This window comes from Uloborus diversus, chromosome 4, assembly GCF_026930045.1.
Source record: "Uloborus diversus isolate 005 chromosome 4, Udiv.v.3.1, whole genome shotgun sequence".
Lineage (NCBI taxonomy): Eukaryota > Metazoa > Arthropoda > Arachnida > Araneae > Uloboridae > Uloborus > Uloborus diversus.
Genome location: NC_072734.1, coordinates 11,334,838 through 11,357,512, shown reverse-complemented (window position 1 = coordinate 11,357,512; position 22,675 = coordinate 11,334,838).

The following is a 22,675-nucleotide window of genomic DNA, read 5'->3' as shown; positions in this document are numbered from 1 at the left end:
GTCTGTGTGCAGGTATGAGTGTGTGGGTTGTGTGTATGAGTGTTTGTGTGTGTGGGGGGGATGTGTATGTGTGTGTAGGCATATGTGTTTGTATCTGTGTGCAGGCATGAGTGTATCGGTAGTTGTGTGTAGGTGTGTGCGTATGTGTAGGTGTCTGTATGTATGCGTGTGTGTGTATGTGTTTGAGTGTGTGTATGTGTTTGAGTGTGTGTATGTGTTTGAGTGTGTGTATGTGTTTGTGTATGTGTGTAGGTGTATGTATGTGTGTGTATGTGTTTGTGTGTGTGTGTACGTGCGTGTATGTATGCATGTAAGTGTAGGATATTGACGCAACCTGGAGACGGTTTTCGCTAGAGGAGCAGCATCGTGAGGCGGCCGATTGACGGTGATGCTGCAGAGGGTGCTGGTGGGAAAATAAAATGATAGGACCTCAAAACTGTCAAATGAAAGCAATAAGCAATCGTGATTGCTCAAAAAACCCTCCATCATCCTACCCCTGGCATTTATTTAAATTTTGTCGTGTTGATTTCAAACTATGATCTTCACATTCACGAATTCTGATGGGACCCAATTCGTTGGATTTCTGTTTCGAATGGAACAGAACGGAAATGGAGATGAAACTCGCTTCCGTCATATTATGACTGGTTTTTTTTACCAGATTAGGCAATACAAGGCATATTCATAAAAAAAAGAAATGGCAATTAGGATGTGGTAATAAAGATATATATATTACGTCCAATTTGCACTGTTACACTTATCGTAAAAACTAGGGGCCGTGGTAGCCCGATCGGTAGAGCGTAGGATTCGGGGCCGGAGGGTCCTGAGTTCGAACCTCGATGGTCGAAGACCCACCATCGTCATTAAAGGGGACTGGGCGACGTTAAATATGTTCGTGGTCTCAATGTCCTCCAAGTGAAACGATACCTCTGGAGGTGCTAGCACCAGGTAGCTATTAGTACCTGGACTAGTTCTAAATTCTCATTAACTGTTCGATCCGGTGATGGTGCTGCCATCTATCGGTAGATAAAATAGTGGAGGCAAGGCACTTAGTATGCAGTCCTTGACATAAATACAGTTGTAGTTAGTTGTGACTCTGAATAGGAATAGGAATAGGTAAAACCTATATTTACAGCGTATACCGTTATGGTATTTTAATTTCTTATCAATCTTAAATAATGGGAATTAGTAATCTGGAAATTTTGTATTTAGATGAAGTTCTGTTATTAAGTTCATCTATTTAGATCGTTTTCATGAAAGCATATAATTTTACGTCCTCCTCCCCCGTCTTTTATTGTAAAATCTGCTTGAGTTAAGTTGAAATGAACGTAGACGATTCGTAGTCTTCACCACGAATCCATTTATATCACTGATGTTCATTCTACATCCCTCGGACCATATGTGGCCCGTGAAGTGGACCTATGCAGCAAGTTGTTTTGTTCCATGTTCAGAATCAAGAAACACTTTCTGCGGAAGTATCCAAAGAACTGCGAAATAATCAGACAGCAACCCCCGCAGAGCTCTGCTCAATAAAATTACTTTTCCACTAAACCGCCACTAAACTTTTTTCTCACCTGCAGTTTGGTTTCCTTGTTACATGTGATTTGCTAAAATGTTACAAATTTGTAGTCAAGTTCTCAGAAATTGTTTTCTCGAAAACAGATATAAGTGTTTAGCTAATAAAATAGCCATCAAATAATGATATCAGCAATTTTTGGTTTAATTTTACGCCGTTTTTACGTTACCCAGGATAAACTTTTTATTTAAAAAACCCCAGCAAATAATGATATCAGCAATTCTTGATTTAAGTTTTTGTCGTTTTCCATGTCATCGAAAAAAATAACTTCCAATTTTATGGGTTCTGGGTTCTTGCCCAGGATATTCACTTTAATATGGAGTGAGACCCGCGGTTTAAAAAGATTGGGCATTACTGCTCTAAATAAATATTAAAAACAAGTAGACTTATTCTGGCCGTCATGGCAATCTAAAAAATTAAAAAATAGCATCAAAAATTGTTAGAAGGGGAGAATAAACAATTCGTAATTGCTTTGAAAAAAATCGATTGTTCCTCCTCCTATGGCTGAAAAAGAATGCCCTTTAAATTTTACAAATTCGAAAATTGAAGCAGAGTATCAACTTTTTGAGGTGAGGTTTTAAGACATTTTGGTTTTGTTTAAAAAAAATCCATATTTTATTCAGTAAAGTAAGAGAATGTAGGAGAATGAAATTTTAAAATATTTTCTTAGTTTGCGGCACCGACCTATCTAGCAATGTATGTTCTGAAACATAAAGTTGGTTCCAATCAAACAATAAACTCTTTTACAGAGCAAGGTATATAAATATACAACTCCTTTTCAAAAATTTCCACGCATATTGTAATATTTTGTGAGTTATCGAAAATAACTTTTGATATTGTAAAGTGATCACGTTTTCGTAATTAACATTTTAGATCAGTTGTAGTTAGTTGTGACTCTGAATAGGAATAGGAATAGATAAAAACTATATTTACAGCGTATACCGTTATGGTATTTTAATTTCTTATCAATCTTAAATAATGGGAATTAGTAATCTGGAAATTTTGTATTTAGATGAAGTTCTGTTATTAAGTTCATCTATTTAGATCGTTTTCATGAAAGCATATAATTTTACGTCCTCCTCCCCCGTCTTTTATTGTAAAATCTGCTTGAGTTAAGTTGAAATGAACGTAGACGATTCGTAGTCTTCACCACGAATCCATTTATATCACTGATGTTCATTCTACATCCCTCGGACCATATGTGGCCCGTGAAGTGGACCTATGCAGCAAGTTGTTTTGTTCCATGTTCAGAATCAAGAAACACTTTCTGCGGAAGTATCCAAAGAACTGCGAAATAATCAGACAGCAACCCCCGCAGAGCTCTGCTCAATAAAATTACTTTTCCACTAAACCGCCACTAAACTTTTTTCTCACCTGCAGTTTGGTTTCCTTGTTACATGTGATTTGCTAAAATGTTACAAATTTGTAGTCAAGTTCTCAGAAATTGTTTTCTCGAAAACAGATATAAGTGTTTAGCTAATAAAATAGCCATCAAATAATGATATCAGCAATTTTTGGTTTAATTTTACGCCGTTTTTACGTTACCCAGGATAAACTTTTTATTTAAAAAACCCCAGCAAATAATGATATCAGCAATTCTTGATTTAAGTTTTTGTCGTTTTCCATGTCATCGAAAAAAATAACTTCCAATTTTATGGGTTCTGGGTTCTTGCCCAGGATATTCACTTTAATATGGAGTGAGACCCGCGGTTTAAAAAGATTGGGCATTACTGCTCTAAATAAATATTAAAAACAAGTAGACTTATTCTGGCCGTCATGGCAATCTAAAAAATTAAAAAATAGCATCAAAAATTGTTAGAAGGGGAGAATAAACAATTCGTAATTGCTTTGAAAAAAATCGATTGTTCCTCCTCCTATGGCTGAAAAAGAATGCCCTTTAAATTTTACAAATTCGAAAATTGAAGCAGAGTATCAACTTTTTGAGGTGAGGTTTTAAGACATTTTGGTTTTGTTTAAAAAAAATCCATATTTTATTCAGTAAAGTAAGAGAATGTAGGAGAATGAAATTTTAAAATATTTTCTTAGTTTGCGGCACCGACCTATCTAGCAATGTATGTTCTGAAACATAAAGTTGGTTCCAATCAAACAATAAACTCTTTTACAGAGCAAGGTATATAAATATACAACTCTTTTTCAAAAATTTCCACGCATATTGTAATATTTTGTGAGTTATCGAAAATAGCTTTTGATATTGTAAAGTGATCACGTTTTCGTAATTAACATTTTAGATCTGCTGATGTTCAGTGCAGTGGGGTAATGTGAAAAAAAAAGAGGGGAAAAAAAGAAAAAAAAAATAATTTGAATTTTGACCTCTTGAATTGAAATTATGTTTTTCGCATTCACGAGTGTGTGTATGTAAGCGTGTGTGTTTGTGTGTGGGGGTATGTCTGTTTGTGTGTAGGGGGTATGCGTATGTGTGCGTAAGGATGTGTGTTTGTGTCTGTGTGAAGGCATAAGTGTGTAGGAATATGTGTTTGTGTCTGTGTGCATGCATGAATGTGTGGTAGTTGTGTGTATGTGTGTTTGTGTCTGTGTGCATGCCTGAATGTGTGGTAGTTGTGTGTATGTGTGTTTGTGTGTGTGTGTGTATGTGTTTGTGTTTGTATGTGTTTGTGTTTGTATGTGTTTGTGTTTGTATGTGTTTGTGTGTGTATGTGTTTGTGTATGTGTGTAGGTGTACGTGTGTGTATGTGTGTGTATGTGTGTGTATGCGTATGTGTGTGTTTGTAGTTGTGTATGTATGCGCGTGTGTGTAGGACATGGATCCAACCTGGAGACGGCTTTCTCTATAGGAGCAGCATCGTGAGGAGCCGGTCGACGGTGATGCTGGCAGAGGGTGCTGGTGGGAAAATAAAATGATAGCACATTAAAACAGTCAAATGAAAGCAATATGCAATCGTGATTGCTCCAAAAAAATCACTTTATTTTTTAATGGGGCAAAGTGAAAAATAAAATACTTTTCCAATGAAAAATGTTTTACTCGATTAAAAAAATATTTTTGATCAAATGAATCAGTAAAAAGGCTGAATAAATAAATAAAAAGGTAATGAAACGATAAACGAATAGTTAAATAAATAAATTAATAAATAGATGAAGAGAAGTAATAAAGTGAGTAAAAGAACGAATGAATAAGAAAATTAGTGAATGAATGAATAAATAAGGAAATTACTAAAAGAAGGAATGTAAATGAATTCATCAATAAATGAATACGTAAGAAATTTAGTAAATGATTGAGTGAGTAAACGAAGCAAGAGTTATTTGACTTTTCCCCATCCAGTTTTCTCCACATACTTTTGAATCATTGTAAAAAATATTAAAAACAACTTAACCACGTTTATTGCTTAATATTAACGAAGTAAATAAATGCACCGAACATTAGAAGGTCTCAATTAATATTTAAAATGTTATTAACGAGAACTTTATTATTTTATTACATCAAAAATAGTTTGTGATTTGCGTTAAATATTACAATAAGGCATCATTTTTTGAAAATCAATTGTATTATTATATGCTTTAATCCTCGGCGGTATTTTTTGCCTGACTGGAAGAGATTTCGTGTGCTACTACATAGTTAAAATATTACCAGATAGGTAGTGCTAAGATCAGAGTAAATATTTCACCATTTCACTTTTCTCCGTTATTTCACTTTACCCCACATTTTCCTACTTATTCAGTTAATACTATAGTATTAATTAAGAAATAATTAAGTTATCACAAATTAAGTCGCTCAGGAGGTTTTATCAGTCTTCCGAAACTTGAAAATTTGGCATCATCCTTCATCAAACAGTTGCCCTTTCTAAACTCATCACAATTTGGCGAAATTTCCAACAGAAAAATCCTCTGAATCGGTCTAAGCAACTGTCCTTTGCTTGTTTGTAGACGCACTACTCTTGATATAAAACGTTAAAGTTTCTGCGGTCTCTTGACTTGCCATTTTAAAGGATTCCCTTTCATAAGAAATTTTCGAATTACCAGAGCAGGTTTGGCCCCGATACGTCGGTTAATCAGCTGCTACTGTATTCTAAATATGTAATGTAATCGGATATACATCAACAAAATTGTAGAACAAAATCAAAAAGAACGGAAGCAAAAGCAGGACTTAAGAGTGAAACAAGATATGACGTTACCTTCACTTTCATAAGGTAGGAACAAAGGAAAACACAACTCAAGCGATTGAGTTCATCCCGCGCAAAAACTGTGAAACAAATACCCCGGAATATTTACAGTTAACCCTTTTGGAGGCGCATAAATTAAACTGTAATTAGTTGTTAATTGCATCCGGCCCTAATTCAAGATTAAGTTACTAAAAGCGGGGTAAAACGTAATGAAATTATTTGAACTTCCCCTGGACTGCTTTTTAACTCCACAGCTTGATGACTTTAAGCGTAGAAAATCCGTGCTAATCAATTAATTTAAGAGCGATGCTATTTCGGTGGGTATTATCTTTCAGACGCTGCTGTTTGAGTTTCGGTGCTTTTTGACCATGGATGAAAAAAACATTAATTATAAGTTTGAGTGTGGAGTTACACGATAGTGTTTGGTTTCTTATTTCCATCTTTTACAATTTATCAATTTCTTTGCACGTGACGTAAATTTCACGAGAATACTGAGAAAGTATTTTTGAAATAAATTTCAGTCTGTGTCTATTAACCAGGGAATAATTAAAATGTATATTTCTTGCATGAATTTTGTTTGAAAATTATGCATCACCAATTTCTTTCTCACACGTTATAAATTAAATACCTTTAGTTATTACCAAGCCGTTTATTTTTAAAATGTCAACCACTTTGTTCTTGTTTTTCTACTCCGCTCCTAAAAACGATGTTTTTAATATAGTACTATATATTATACTAGTGGTACCCGCACGGCTTTGCACGTAATAGAAAAATTAAAAGGTCTTTTGTTCGCCTGTATATTTACAAGTAATGTATGGTGAATTTTCTCGCCAAGTGGTCTGTGCCCATGTTGCGGTTCCACGTTATGATAATTTCGTAATTTACTCGTCCATCTTATGATCAGTTTTTTTCTTAAATTTGGAATAGAAAATGAACCACATCGAATTTTAGAAAAATCGTTTCGAGGTGCACACCCCCATGCTACAAACTAACTTTGTGCCAAATTTCATGAAAATCGGCCGAACGGTCTAGGCGCTATGCGCGTCACAGAGGTCCAGGCATCCAGACATCCTGACATCCAGACAGAGAGACTTTCAGCTTTATGATTAGTAAAGAAATGTCAACCACTTTGTTTTTGTTTTTCTACTCCGCTCCTAAAAACGATGTTTTTAATATAGTACTATATATTATATTGCATTTTAAGGACATACCAATCGTCATAAAATTCATAGTTTAACTACCGCGGCTTAATGTTTTTTTCGCTGCAGCAAAACTCTTTACACAGCATGACTTACTTTACAGAGTAAATTTCAGGATACAAAATTAAAGAAGTACGTTATATAGAGTATAGAGCAAGATATTAAGTTCTAAAGTGTGCAAACAATAAGTAGATAATTTTAAAGTTTTATTTTATTTATAGAAATTACGGGATCGAATATTCGGCATTAACGGGATATTTGCAGGGGCAAATAAAACTTTTGAAAGAAAAATCCGATTTAGAAAGTAAACTCGGGAGATTTCACCCACCCTTTTTTTCTTTTTTTTTTCTAGAGGGTTTTTTTCCAAAAAAAAAAAAGAAAGAAAGAAAGAAAAAGGGGAAAAAAAGAAAGAAAGAAAGAAACAAAAATGGGAAAACAGAAAAGAAAGAAAGAAACCTTTTGGCTCTCGGACACTTTGAAACTCGTGTGAAAAAAATCCGAAGACCAGTGAGGATTTCTTTATTTTCATTTTTTTCTTTTTGGAAAAAAAAGTAATGATAATAAATTAATGAATAAATAAAACTTTACTTCGTTCTAAAGGATATTTAAATGTAAAGATAAGTAAGTATTGTATTAATTATAAGTAAATAAATAAACATTTGAGAAAATTCACAGAAAATCGCAAAAATTAATAACAAAATTCACATAAAACATCTGGCTCAGAATGCTCATATTATTCTTGTTGTTGTTGTTTCTGTCATTAATAATTATTTTTATTGAGTAAGGATTTTAACTAAAACGAACAAAAATCTCTGAGGGCGGGTCAAATTTTTAAACGGGTCGGTGCAGGTCCGTCGGACTCAACGGTTAAAAATCAGTGTTATAGGGGCTAAGTGCTCTCTGTATTCGCTGCTTAAAACCCTTGACACTGCATTGTAGAAAAAAAAAATCTCAGAATGCTGACTTGTACACGTTGTTGAAGAAATACACGAAAATTTTACAAGAAATGAATTTTACATATGCGCAAGCAATGAATATAGATATGTTCAAACTTTCTCTCATTTACAAAGATCGTAAGACCAATTTGAAAAACATGTCTTTCTCTTGTGAACAGAGCTCCGTCGATACTAACTGTTCCGCGTGGAGTTAATATTCACCCTATCGGTTTAGCACTTTGTGTTGTTTTCGCTGCCGTAAGGCTCTTTGCACAACAAAACGTATTTTACAGAGTAAAATCTCGTTAGTGCTTAGTTTGAAGTTGTTGGTAATGTGATCACATTGTACAAGAAATTTATTTTTAAAATGCGCGAGCAATAAATAGGTAATTTCAAAGTTTTCTCTTGTTCATAAATACTTTAAGATTAACTTGAAAAACTTTTCTTTCATTTGTTGTTGACTCTTACCGTTCGGCGTAAAACTGCTTATTTGTTCTTTCGATTTTGTGTTTTGTTTTGCTTTCGTTGGTGTATGACCCTTTGTACAGCATAAGTTACTTCACAGATTAAATATCAGTTCCGCACACAAAGTATAAAACAGGGGTTCCGAAACTTATATATTCCATATTTGTTTGGCATTCTTGGCTTCTTTAAGAGGTTTTCCACCTCCAGCTCAGTCACTTCCCTAAGTCGGGCTGATGAGTGCTAATAAGCACGAAACTGCAGTCCTCGGCTAGAATGAATGAGCTGGCGGTGTATTTCTTTTATTTCTGTTTTAGGCCTGTCTATAGAGCGGCAACTTACTGAAAACACCATCCAAACCTTGCCTTCAATCTTCGAGTTTAACCGAACCATTGCTTCGGTCACTCGTCTGGTCAGTGTGTGTCTCTATATGTTAGCACTGTTATACCAGTTTGTTTGGAATTTTTGGTTTTCTTAAGAGGTTTTTCCACTTCCAGCTCAGTCACTTCCTATGCCGGGCTGATGAGTGCTAATAAGCATGAAACAGCAGTCCTCGGCAGGAATGACTGAGCTGGCGGCGTATTTCTTGTATTTCTGCCCATGCCCTGACTATAGGACGGTAACTTACTGCAAAAAAAAAAAAAAAATGATATTGTGTGATAAGCAAGCATAGAGTATCGATTTTTATTGGTTAGTTTCCGCACATCACTCACATGCGCAAAAGTTAAAAGTGCGTTCCAAAAAAAAATTAGCACTTGCCAAATATTGCAAAATAGCCCGGTTGGTGGCGTGATGGTTAGGCCCTGTCCTTCTACTCCTGTGGATCCATGTTCTGATCTAGGGTAGCCAGTCGGTGGATTTTCGAGAGGCAGAAAATCATCAGCCCCCATGTCGTGTGATTATGCGGCATCTAAAAGACCCCTTGGGTATTCGTTTGGCTTAGAATATCCCTCGGCTGAATGAAAATCCTAATGCAATTTCGCATCAAAAAAGAGTCCAGGTGCCTCCATCTGGTGAAAACTGGGCATCCAAATTTTCCGTGCCATTGACATCCTGCGCCTTAATGGTGGCCCATGAAAGACTGGATGCCGTATCGGGGAATCGCACTAGGTCTGCTAAAGTCTTAATAAGCGTTAGAACGCTGCCCCAATTCGAGGGGGAAAAATATTGCAAAATATATGTTTCGCCTAAGTTGAGAAATGTAGTTTTATAGAAATAGTATTTGAGATAATTTTTAATTTAGGAAAACTTAAGTTAATCAATTGAAACTTCTTTGTGTGTTTCACATTTCTTTCGTGATTGAGTTATAATTTTTTACGTTCTTAAATTGGATTAGTGCAGCCAGTGGCGCTGCGAGGGGGGGGGATTTCAGGGGTAAAAGCACCCTCCAGAGGCATTAGCTTTAACATAAATGCGTATTCTAATACAGTAGTTAAATCATATGAAAGAACTTTTATAATCATGAAACTCCCTTAAGAAGGTATTTTTGATCAAAAAAACCAACAGTAGACAATTTCTTTGATCAAAACCCTTTCCAGAATGTATTTTTGATCAAAAAAAAAACCCTTCTGGCTGCGCTAGTGCATAGAGCTAATACTTCCTCTTTCTCGATTATCTGTTTCGTAACAATGTGTCATTCTTTTGCACCGCATAAAACGACTGGACATATAAACTTCCCCGAAATTAAGCTACATGCCTCGCCCCAACAAAAACATTCGATTCTCCATTGCTCCTATGAAATTCGAAGAATCTTCCTTTTTCCAAAACTCCATCCAACCGTACCCCAACTCGGGCGATGTAAATATTGCCCAGAAAGAGACCGTCCAAGCGTGGCCGGTCCTCGGACGTCATAAAGCAGCGTTGTCCGGTTGACACCGTGACTCGTAAACGCCGATTTAGGACGTCATAAAGTCGGCTTATTGACGTGCTCCGCCGGACGCTGATACGCGGCTGAGTGTGAAGCGGAGGACAGAGACGGGTTGCCAGACTGAGCCGCGTCTTTTGTCACTCCAAGGAGTGCCAAGTTTATGACTCAGAACAGGGGAGGATATTTCATAAGCTGTATTTTAATACTCTGTCGATAGGTGAATATGGATCAGGTGCTGTAAATGTGGTTTGTTCGAAGAGAATGGTCATTTCCGGTGTGGTTTATTTTTTAGGAGGTTATAATTTTTTTTAAATCTTTGCTCACTTGGTACAAAAAAAAAAAAAAAAAAAATCGCTTAAGGGTGAATACAGGGTTTTACTAAGGTGGGGCAATTTAATTATGATTTTAGCTATCTCCTGGAAGATTCGTCCTGATGTAGGAAATTTATAAACTATTTTCTAATTATTCGTATAATCTTTATTAACATGACTTTCAGAGGGTGATACTTTTCCCCATTGTCCCCCCCCCCGCCATGTATCCGCACTTGTAAGAAAAATTATTTTGTTTCATCAAACTTTATCATATAAATTTGACTAGCTTTAAAAGCATAAAAGGACACCGTTAATAAGGAGCGAATTAACATTAACAAAAATCGCCTCGAAGCAGCGTTAAACACATTTCCCTAACTGATTCGTTTCATTTTTGCTCATGGAACAGAAACTTTCACAAAACTTTCTATTCTTCACATTTCATGGTCGTTTTCTGTGAAGTTCACTTTGGCCACGTGTGTGAAGGTAACAGTTCGTTTATTGCATTGTTTGAGGGTTCTACACCAGCTTCTTTATTTTTGGACAAGCATCAGAGAATAAATGAATTTTACAGTTTAAACAGAATCAATAGAGAAACAGCGAATTTCCAGAACATCAACCTCATTAGATTAGAAGTTAATGTTACGCAATTTTTCTATTCTGAAATATAATTAATATAATATTTGAAATGCATTAATCTTTTTTTCTAGTGATTCTAAATGAGCATTATTTTTACTACTTTTAACTAATTCACAACAAACTTTTAAGTTATTTTACTTTTGAAAAATAAAAAGTAATAATGAATAGAACCTTTATAAGACATAACTCCTTTCTTTTCAACGAAAATCAAATGCACTTAAAATTCTATTACTGAGCAATCACGATTGCTTATTGCTTTCATTTGACCGTCCTTGATGTTGTGGTTCCTTTTTCATCTTGGATCAGGGTCCTCTGCAGCACCACCGCCCACCGTCCTCTGCAGGCGCGGCTGTCCCCCGGTTCTGAGCTATCCGCTTCTCCTGGTCGGAGACGTCCATGTCCTACACACACGCACGCTCACACATATACAAACACAGGACTTCACATACATACACTCACACACGCCTGCGTGCATACACACAGGTCTACGTATACACACAAGCCTACACACACACAAACCTACATACACACACAGTTATGCACACGTAACCGCCCAGGAGGAGGGGCAAGCTTGGGAGGGGGGGACAGGAGCCGTTTCTAGAAACAATAACTCCAATGAGTAGGGTCCTGTCGCAGTTTGTGATTGCGAAAAACATAATTTGGATTCAAAATTTCAGAATTCAAATTAATTTTCTTTTTATTTTTATTTATTTCTTTTAAAAAGGAGTAAATATGTTTCAAAAATGTGAAAAAGATCAGTTTTGTTTTTATTAAGATCAAAAAAAGTAATTTTGAAACTATTTTCATGTAAATCTTTATAAAGTCGATTTCATAAATTCAATTTATTTCATGATCACTCAGAATTTTTCCTCCTAAAAATTATCTCCAAACGGCGCTGCTATATCCTTCATGGCAACCCCTTCCCTCATCACTTTTCGGATAGGCCGAAAGATAGGGAAGAAGAATTTCTTTGCACTCGGTCATTTGAGCCGTTTAGTTACGATACGACCTGAGTACAGCCCGGCTGAGGAATGTAGCCGCTGCAAACGGAGGGCCGAAGCGAAGTGATATAGTGCTTGATAAGGTTTGAGGGCACTCAATAGGATATCCTTAACGAACCCTGAGCACATTTATCGGAAGCGGCCAGAAACACTCGATAATAAAAGGGTTTAGTAGTCCGCGTGCTGTATTCCTTTAAGTTGTTCATTCGAGCAAGCAGAGAACGCTTGGAGTAGATTAGAAAGCTTGACGCGTCACAAATAAGTCACCAAACATTTTTATTATCTTTGATCGTTTGCTGTGAGAAAATGCTTCGTCTGCTGCTTTTCTAAACAAAGGTCCTGAATCATTAACGCGGTGGTTCAGAATAAATCACAAACTACGAATATCTCTGATTTAGCATTTACCGAATTCTAAACACAAAACAGCAAAATGTTTTTAAAATGAATGAATGAATAAATAAAATCGACTCTTCATGTATTTTTAATTATCTTAGTACCAGATATCTGTAGGTAATTTGAAGAAGGAATTCAATCTACATAGGTGTGAAAAAAAAAAAAATCATCACCGCCGCCATCCGAAATACAAACTCGCAAAAGTGTTTCAAAGAAGCTTAAAAGATGTTAGCCCCGCCGTTTCGCCTACGTTAGACTTCCCTCCCACTTATTTTTTCCCATCAGTCACCTTACCTTTTAAGCTTTTCTCATTCAATTTTTTTGAAAAGTGGTAAAGAAATTTTATATTCGGCGAAGCAAGGAGTAAACCTAAAAGATTGATCATAGGTATAACATAATTACCCATAATTTATATGGTTGGTGAGAATGTTGGATCTTTGAGTAGATAATCCTTTAAATTTTAAAACGGGCTTACAAATATTAACAATGCAAGATTTTACAATAAGGCTCCGCCTCACAGAGTAGTTAAAAGGCAACATATTTGTTTACATGATTAAGCACATAATATTACTCATTGACAGGAAAAGGAACATTCAGTTTCTTTTTCTTTTTTGGATTGCTCCATAGATCCATTAATGGTTTAAGGCGATTCGAGTTGAACCTTTTCATTTTCGTTTCGTTAGAAACAGTTATTCCAAGTGTTTTAATTATCATACAGACTTTGTAGATTCAGCACATGGCGCATTATTTGCAGACTTTAACGTGGTTCAAAATTAGAAACAATACGTAAATTCCGTCGCACATAACAACATTTTTTTATAATTTTATGACTGTGTTTAATTGCTTTGGATTTTTTTTTTTTTTTTTGTAATTTAGAACAAACAATTATTTTTACTGTCTCTAATGTTTTGTCGTCAGCATTATCAGTCACGGTACTGTCACTGTCTAATGGTTACTTATTTTTATGCTCTGCATTTTTAAATATTTACAATACCATTGAAAGAGCTATAATCCTTTAACGTTTAAACAAGTTTTGACCTCCCTGGGTTTATCTCATAAGTTATATTTTTACTTTAATGTATATTTTGCAAATTCAGTCTTATTTTTTAGTTTTGCTAAAATCTTTGCACTAAACTAAAAGAAGAACTTAGCGGAGGACAAAATCTGCAAAATACAAGAAAAAAAGACCTTGCGCAGAAAATAACTTTTCAAGAAAAAAAAAAAAAAACTTTTAATAAAGCATGAAGGTTGCCAATTATTGAATACATGTGCTTTGTATTTACAAAGAAGGCCCCTTTTCCAATTCGCAACTCCATCAGACTATAGGGGGCACTGCAGTCAATGTCTAATGGCGGATGAAAAAGGTAAAACAAACGTATGCCGCAGAGAAGAAAATGCTAATAAACCTAGTATATTTTGTTTCTATGCATGATTTTTTTTTTTTTTGCTTTATTCTTTTTAAATTAATTTTTAAAGTTTTGTGGATATTCTGGCCCACATAGAAAGAAATGAGAATTCAAGAAGTATTACTAAACGTCAGAAATTACGTAATTCGTAGTTCTAAGCAACCATTTGAATTCGATTGAACCATTTGAATACGATATTTATCAATTCTTGAAGGAACTATACATTTTCATTGTGGCCATAAGACTGACAAGAATAACAATTTATGCTGGATAATTTAATTATATGACATTACGAATTATTATCAAAAGAAGAAGATGATACTTTTCTGCCTTGCTTGGCTAGCACTAATTGTTTTGCATTTGTAGCTAAGTTATTTTTCTCAAATTGCCGAATTGGTTAATTAAAAATTTTTCTGTTTCGCATGTTTCTACTTTCTGAATTATGATTTAACTCTGTCATGCTATGCAAATCATCAACAAAATTCTCACGGATATACAGTGGCTCCTAAAAGTGTTCGTACACCTTGAAATTTTGTAGAAAAACTAAATTCGAATACACAGTCTAATTTTTTCCCCATCATTCCTATGCCATTCTTAATACAACTCAGTAGTTTTTGTTTTTTTTTTTCAAAACATTGAAAAAAAAATTGTCAAAAAACGAAGTGACAGAAAAAATACGCCACAAAATTCATCGTTCAGTGAAATATTTTCGTATAAATTCATGGTTAAAATTTTCACATGTCTTTTTTTATTATTTTTGCATTGTGTTGACACCGCAAAGTCATTTAACTTGAATTTTTTGTTTATTTATATACTAATCATCTGCTTATTATTTTTAAATGGCTGTTATTCGTAAAAAACAACAAACAACATTCGAAATTTGATTTTATTTTCTCACAGTAGCGATAAATTGATTTGAAATGTCTCTAAATTAGTTAATTTATACCATTCTATGGTGAAGAGCTTCATAAAATGCTTTAAACAAAGGAATCGGATCGAAAACAAGGTAAGAAAAGGTCAACCGGCATAGTTAACAAATCGTGATCGGAGATTTATAGTTTAAACAATTATGAAAAATACACATTTCAGTGCTGTAAATTTTTTTGCAGAATTTATTGAAACATTTTACGTTTAATTTTTACCTAAAATTGTTCTCCAAGTTCTCTGATTAGCTGTATTACATGGGACCTCCTCCCGCAGAAATTTTCTTGTTCGTGCGAAAAACAAAGCTTTCGCTTTTCGTCGCAAAATCAATGAAAAATAAGCTCAAAACGTTTTGGAATAACGTCTTACTTACACACGAAAACAAATTCAACATTTTTGGTTAAATTGTTGTATAATTGCAAACATAAGAAAAAATGAGAAATTTAATCTTAAGAACTTAGTTGGATCAGTTAATCAGGACTGTGAAGGTGTTCTGGTGTGAGAGTGCATCTCAGCATCAGGACTTGGTAGTTTGGAATTTTTTGATAAAATAATGAATCACGCTGTTCATTTAAATATTAAAAAAAAAAACAATTTTAAACTATTAGCCCAAAATTTATTTATCGGAAGCAACTTTTTTTTGTCAAGATAACGGTAAGAAGAACACGGTTTTCAAAGGTTGTTTCTGGTGCCTCAAAAATTGTTCTTAAGCTTAGAAATATATCCTCAATCCCTAGATTTAAGCTTAATGTAACATATTTAGAGATATCCGGAGGCTAGATTACAAAAATACGGCTTTGAAACGAAAAGAGAGCTAGAAACAGTAAGACTCGAAGTGTGGTTGAACACTTACTCAGAAATTGCACAAAAAAAAAGAAAACAAAACATTGAAATTTGCAGCCGTACAAATGTTGTTGTGAATGTTGAATGACATTCTACTAAATAATAACTTAATAAAAAGTTAGATCGTTCAATAATATTATAGACATTTTTTAAAGTGTACGAAGACTTTTGTGAAATAAAATTTCCGGCACTTTTTGGTTTTTGATTTTTTAAAAAATAAGTGTTAATGTGTTATTAAAATTTTTCATGTAGTTTTGTTAAAAATAGATCACAGATCTTATAATTAAATACCTTTTCCGAAATATTAGTTTTAACCAATGGATAGAGGTCTATTTCATTGAAAGTCGTAGGTGTACGAACACTTGTGGAAGCCACTGTATATTCCTTCATTTGTTTTTACACATAAAGGTTTTTTTTCTTACATTTATTAAAATTTTGATATTGTACAATTGATTTTTCTCAATGGAAATTAAATCTTAATTTTTCGATTAAAAATGTATAGTCTATATTTCATTTAAAGGGAATATTTTATGAACGAAATTTAGTGCGAGTTTTATGTAATATCTGAAACGCAAATTTGTACTAAAATTTGATAAAAAAGAAATATTATTCGTGACAAAATATGAATTAATTTTTATTTTCTTTATTCATGGGTTATTGATACGGAAAATTTGACGGAGATACGATATTGAAATATTTATTTTAAACCCAAGAAACTCTATGAAACGAAAATAAAGATTGTTTTGATTAATTTCATGTAATTTTGTTTAATAAAAGAGTTTTTATAAACCTGAACACCAGTAATAATCACTTTAATTTCACTGTTACTATAGGCTGCATTTAGGCATCTTTATAGCTGAATCAGCACTAAAAAATGAATGGTTATTTAATACTAGAAAATCGCCCGTCATGGTTTGACAGGTGAAAATTGCTTCTACATTTAAACGAAGCAACAGCCTGTTTAGTGATATTTTGATAGTTGACATCTTAAACCTAGCTTTAGTCGATTAACCCTAAAATCCAGTATATAGCGTTCATTGTTGAACTTTTTTTACGCTTCTTCAATATCCTAAAATGACAGTCTTACCAGTAAAACAGTCAAGTTACCGGATCCAGTTCAGTCCTGTCAAAATAAATCATTTCCCTGCATGTCAAATTTTAACAAAAAATATTATCAAATTATCATGTTGTGGCGCGAGTTTCATTGTTGATGACGTCAGCGTTACTCGATCATTCGCTATTATATATATATATATATATATATATATATATATATATATATATATATATATATATATATATATATATATATATATATATATATATATATATATATATATATATATATATATATATATATATATATATATATATATATATATATATATATTAGTACAAATAATAAAAAGTACAAAAAAGAATACAAAAGTTAAATGTATTTGTAATGTTTTATACTAAAAATAAAATTTAGTACAAAAAAAATATTATTTTTAGTACAAATTTGCTACAAGATTTAATTTCCATTGAGTAAAATCAATTGTACAATATCAAAATTTTAATAAATGTAGGGGAAAAAAACGGATTAGTAATTATCTACTCTAAGCGGCCAAAAAAGTTAATACAATGTAAAAAAGAAAAAGGAAGTGTATGGTTTAACCAGAGCAACAAAAATAGCTCTATTTGGTCCTACGAGTTTAGGAAATGGAAGATAAAGTATTATTAGTAACATCCAATGCGCACCACTTAACTAATTAGCTGCTTGTGGGGCTTCTACATTCTCTGCGGCAAACAGATACTGTGGTAATTTTAAATGATTACTCATTGGATAAAATCCTCGTTTTCATCTCTGTATAGGATTTCAAGATTTCTGTTGTGGGAGAGGGGACAGATTCCTACAGCTTCTTATATAAAATCTATATGATATGAAAGCTAAAAAATGAAATTCCTTTTTGTCTAACACCCACGGCTTCTCTTAAAAACAAATTGCCTAAGAGAATGATAAATTGCCTAAGAGATAAGAACAAAGAACGGTTTTTTTTTAGAGAATCAAGGTAAGCAAAGCTTGAGAAATTTATTATTTCCGAAAAAAAATATAACAATAATAATTAAAACCAAAAAATATAAATAAAGGTACTCGGGAAGGGGAAGGGGAGAGAGAAAAGAAAAAAGACGCAACAAGAAACGTTTGTAAAGTCTTTATGGTGAAAAAAATTAAATTTACGTTTGCAATAAAAAAAGACTTAGGGGAGGTAAAAATAAAAATTTAACATTAAATAATTTTTTCCTTCTACCAGAATATCTTTCTTCTTCAATTCCCTGTGCGTACTTTCGTCTTTTTATACGCTCTAGATTGTTTCTCCTATTATTTCGGTTATTGTTTATACTCGTTGGTCTTTGTTTTAAGTTTTATGACATTTTTGTTAATTTATGGAGAACTTGCAATTGATTATTGGAAAAATGTGCACAAATAAACAAATATTTACACTCTAGTTCATACGTTGAAGTTTATGATAATGTTTGCAATGAAATTTCATTATTAATGTGTGGAATAGCAATCACGATTAAAGTGTGTTTATTGTTTTTAAGGTTATGATTCCACCTTTTTTTTTCAAAAACATTGTGGCTTATCCCTGAACTCTGACGTAGTTACCCTCTACTCATAGGTTTTGCGAATGTCTCTGAAACCTTAAGGATAAAGGTGAATTCCACCGGTAACGGAAGGACCGCCGGTGTTTACAAAAAAATCGACGGATTTCTGTGTGTGAGCACATCAAAATACATATTGTTTTCTAAAACTGATGCATAAACTTTTATAGACATCCATAGTAAGTTGCTAAAAAAGTCAATGCCAAGAATTTTTCGTTGGTAAATTTTTAAAAAAATCAAGTTTAAAAAATGGTAACGGAAGGACATTTTTGGGACATGATTTTCACGCTATCATGTTCTCCCCAAAAGTTCAGCTAAACTATAAAAGGGAAAATTTTATAAAAATTAGAGCATATACGGGAGTGTTCAATCATCACAATTTCACCTCTAGTTTTAAAAAATAATTATTTTAAGCGTATAAACTATGCAATTGTTAAGGGTAACGGAAGGACAAGAAGTCCAAAACAATGAAACTTGGTAAATTTCAACTAAAAAACATTTATTCAGCTAATACAGCAGTCTGAAACAATGATATCTAATGAATGAGCCATCTGTTACAATTCTAAATTCTTTAAATACTCAATAATTCTATCAGAATCCATAGAACATTCATTTTCTTTCTCAGGACATGCAAAGATTATTCCCACATTATTATGCGTTCTCAAACAAGCTATTTCTATTCCTTTATCTTCTATATGAAGTACCAGTCCAATATAAATCTTTGATAGTTTCGTTCCCCTCCATCCAACTAACAAAACTTGTCCAAAAGTCAATGAATCATTTGGCATATTCTTTATGATTTAGTGTTTTTTGACTCAATTTCATTTTTAACATTATTGAGCAATCACGATTGCTTATTGTTATCATTTGACCGTTTTTGGCGTCCGTGCCTTTTTCAACTTGGACCAGAAGCCCTGCAGCACCACCGTCCACCGTCCTCTGCTGGCGGCGCGGCGCGGCTGCTCCGGTTTTGAGCTATCCGATCTCCTGATCGGAAGCGTCCATGTCCTACACACACGCACGTTCACACACATACACACACACACCTACGTGCATACACACAGGTTTACACACACACACACAACTATGCATGCGTGCACACGTAACCGCCCAGGAGCAGAGGCAGGCTTGGGGGAGACAGGAGCCGTTTCTAGAAACAATCACTCCAATGAGTAGGGTCCTGTCTCAGTTCGTGATTGCGAAAAACATAATTTGGAATCAAAATTTCAGAATTCAAATTAATTTTCTTTCTTTTTTTTATAACTGTCCTCAGTCTGTTGACTTTGAAGTAAAATCTTCGATTTGTTGAAGTAGATTTGTTGAAGTACTTACTATATTCTATAACATAACTTGTTACAGAGTTCAAATAGTGCATATTTTGTGTTTCAGGATAAGAATGAATATTAATCCATCTTTGTGAAAGTTGATCTTTAAATTTACTGATCTCTTCGTAGTACTTTTAACAGTTAAACCAGTGCTCTCAACAGCCATTAACTGTGACTTGTGGCAACAAATCTGAATGCAGTTTCAAATATTGTATTGTTCCAATATAAATTTCAAGTTTGTAAGCAAATGTTTCTGCTTGAATTGGCTTGTCATATCACAAACATGTCATACCAAAATAATTTTCACATGCTACGGAATTTTTAAGGGTAGTTTTCGTGATTTTCATCACATAAAATAGAAGAAATAAAATCACAAAACATTTTTTAAAAAGTTTAAATAAAAGTTTATTTTTTAAATAAAGGCACTTGTAATTTTTGTTCAAATATTACTTATATATGTTTTAAATGTGACTATTAACTTTAAACAATAGTTTGTTTTCTACTAGCATTGTTAAATATTACCCTGTATCAGCTTATAGATAAATGTCCTTCGTTACCGTATTTTTTTGTCCTTCCGTTACTATTAAAAACCATATGAATTAAATATCTATTAAAATTTTAACTATAACTCCTTGACAAGGGACAAAATTCTGCTTTGCATTAAAAAACATTAGTATCTATACGCCATAGGTTCTTGGTGAACTAATTGAGACGTAGTATTTCCGTAACGGAAAGACATCAAATTGTCACCTCAGAAATGGACCTAGTATTTCGCAGTTGAAATAAAAGAAATTTGAACTTTCTTACCTAAAAGTTCAACTAGACTTTCAAAGATAAATGTTAACCTAAATATTATTTGCTAATAATAAGGTTATTCAATTACAGTATGTAACGAAACAAATTTTTTGCTCTGTAAAAACATAAAGAGAAAACTTGATTTTGCTCTTGATTTTCTGAAAGCCATCAAACTGTTTGGGAAAAACAGGTTAAGGTTCAAGAAATTCATTTATTTCTGAATCGAATGGTATACGACAAGTGGCAGAAGATAAATTTTTAAAATTCAAGTGTCATGTCTCCTTTTTCCTGGAATTCACCTAAAATAAATCTAGTTATTCAAAAGCAGTCTTGAGAAATTAATTTTAACAATGCAGCAACAGCTCTCGTTGTTACGAAAATTAGAAAAAGAAAAGAAAAAAAAATCATTTGAATTTAACGTCTTGAATTCAAATTATGTTTTCTGCAATCACGAAATGCGATAGGCCCCTACTCATTGTGTTTCTTGTATCTGCAAATGGAATGGAAATGTAGAAGAAATTCGCACCCGTTATGTTATGACTGGTGATTTTCTAGATTAGATGATACGATGCACGTCCCTAAAAAAGAAACAGTAATTAGGAGACGGTAATTAAGATATAGTTGTTACTGCCAATTTTCACTCGTACACTTATCATAAAGATTATATTTAACGCGTAACCGTTATGATATTTTATTGCTCTTATTAATCTGAAATGATAGGAGTTAGTAAACTGGAAATAAAGTATATATACATGAAGTTCGGCCATTTAAATTCAGCTTTATAGATGTTTCTCCTGAAAAAACATAATTTTGCACCTAAACCCCCCTTTTCCCGTTTTCTAATGCAAAATCTGCTTGAGTTAAGCCTTGGTAAAAAAAATGAATGAACGAATGATTTGTAATCATAGTGATGAAAATTATTCGCAACTCCAACGAACTATAGGGGGCACTGCAGTCACTGTCTAATGGCCGACTTAAAAACTAAAACAAACGCATGTGGTAACGAAGAAAATGCTAAAAGTGTTGTGATTTTTGTTCATATGTATGATATTTTTCGCTTTATTCTTTTCAAATTAATTTTCAAAGTCTTGTGGATATTCTGGCCCACGTAGAAAGAAATGAGAATTCAAGAAGCATTACTAAACGTCAAAGATTAATGCAAACTACGTAGTTCGTAGTTCTAAGCAGCTATTTCCACGATGTTGAATTCGATATTTATCAATTCTTGATAAAACTAAATAATAATTGTGGCCTGACAAGAACAACAATTAATGCTAGAAAATTCAATATGACATTACAAATTATTATCGAAAGAAGATGATACTTCTTTGCCTTGCTTGGCTAGCGCTTATTGTTTTGCATTTGTTGCTGAGTTATTTCTCTCGAATTCCCGAATCGGTTAATTAAAAACTTTTCTGTTTCGATGTTTCTAATTTCTGAGTTATGATTTAATTATGTCATGCTATGGAAATCATCAGCAAAATTCGTACGGATATATGGTGGTAGTTTTCTATTCAGTTGATTGACCATTATTTCTTTTTACTTATCGAATTCTGTAATCTTACTACCATTAAATTCCACTCATGATAAAAATTAAAAATGGTTTAACTAAAAACGCGAAATCTCGCCAAGGCTACTTTGCTCGCACAATACTAAAACTATAACCCTAAACAAATTTGGCGAAACCTTTCAGCTGAGAATAAAAGGAATAAAGTAAATTCTTTCTCGGTGAAACATTTTTCATTTTGTTCTACGATAATATATCCAAGAAAATATTTTGCATACCCTCCTTCGAACTAAATGCTGCTGTAAAAGATGGTTAGTTAAATTAATTTAAGATTAAAAAAAACTCATATTCTTACAAATTCATACAAAACAATAAAAAATTTTACCTTGTATAACGTTATCCAAGTTTGTTAATCCAGTTTTCGCTTTCACCATTTTCAATCAACTCATATTTTAGAAGGAAATAAGGAAAACTAACATTATTTTGAGAAGCTCGAGAATACTACTAAGGGACGAATTAATTTCTGTAGCTGAAAGTAAACTAAGACTCATCGATTGCGTTAATAAATACTCAGAACAAACTGCCTGTGTTTGCGTCAACAGACACACGTGGAACGCAACGTGGCAATGTTTTAGTTTCATCGGCAGTTTTGTAAATCACCGCAAGGTAGCGTATTCGAGCGCTGGAGTTCCGAATTCCTCTTAACAAATATCAAA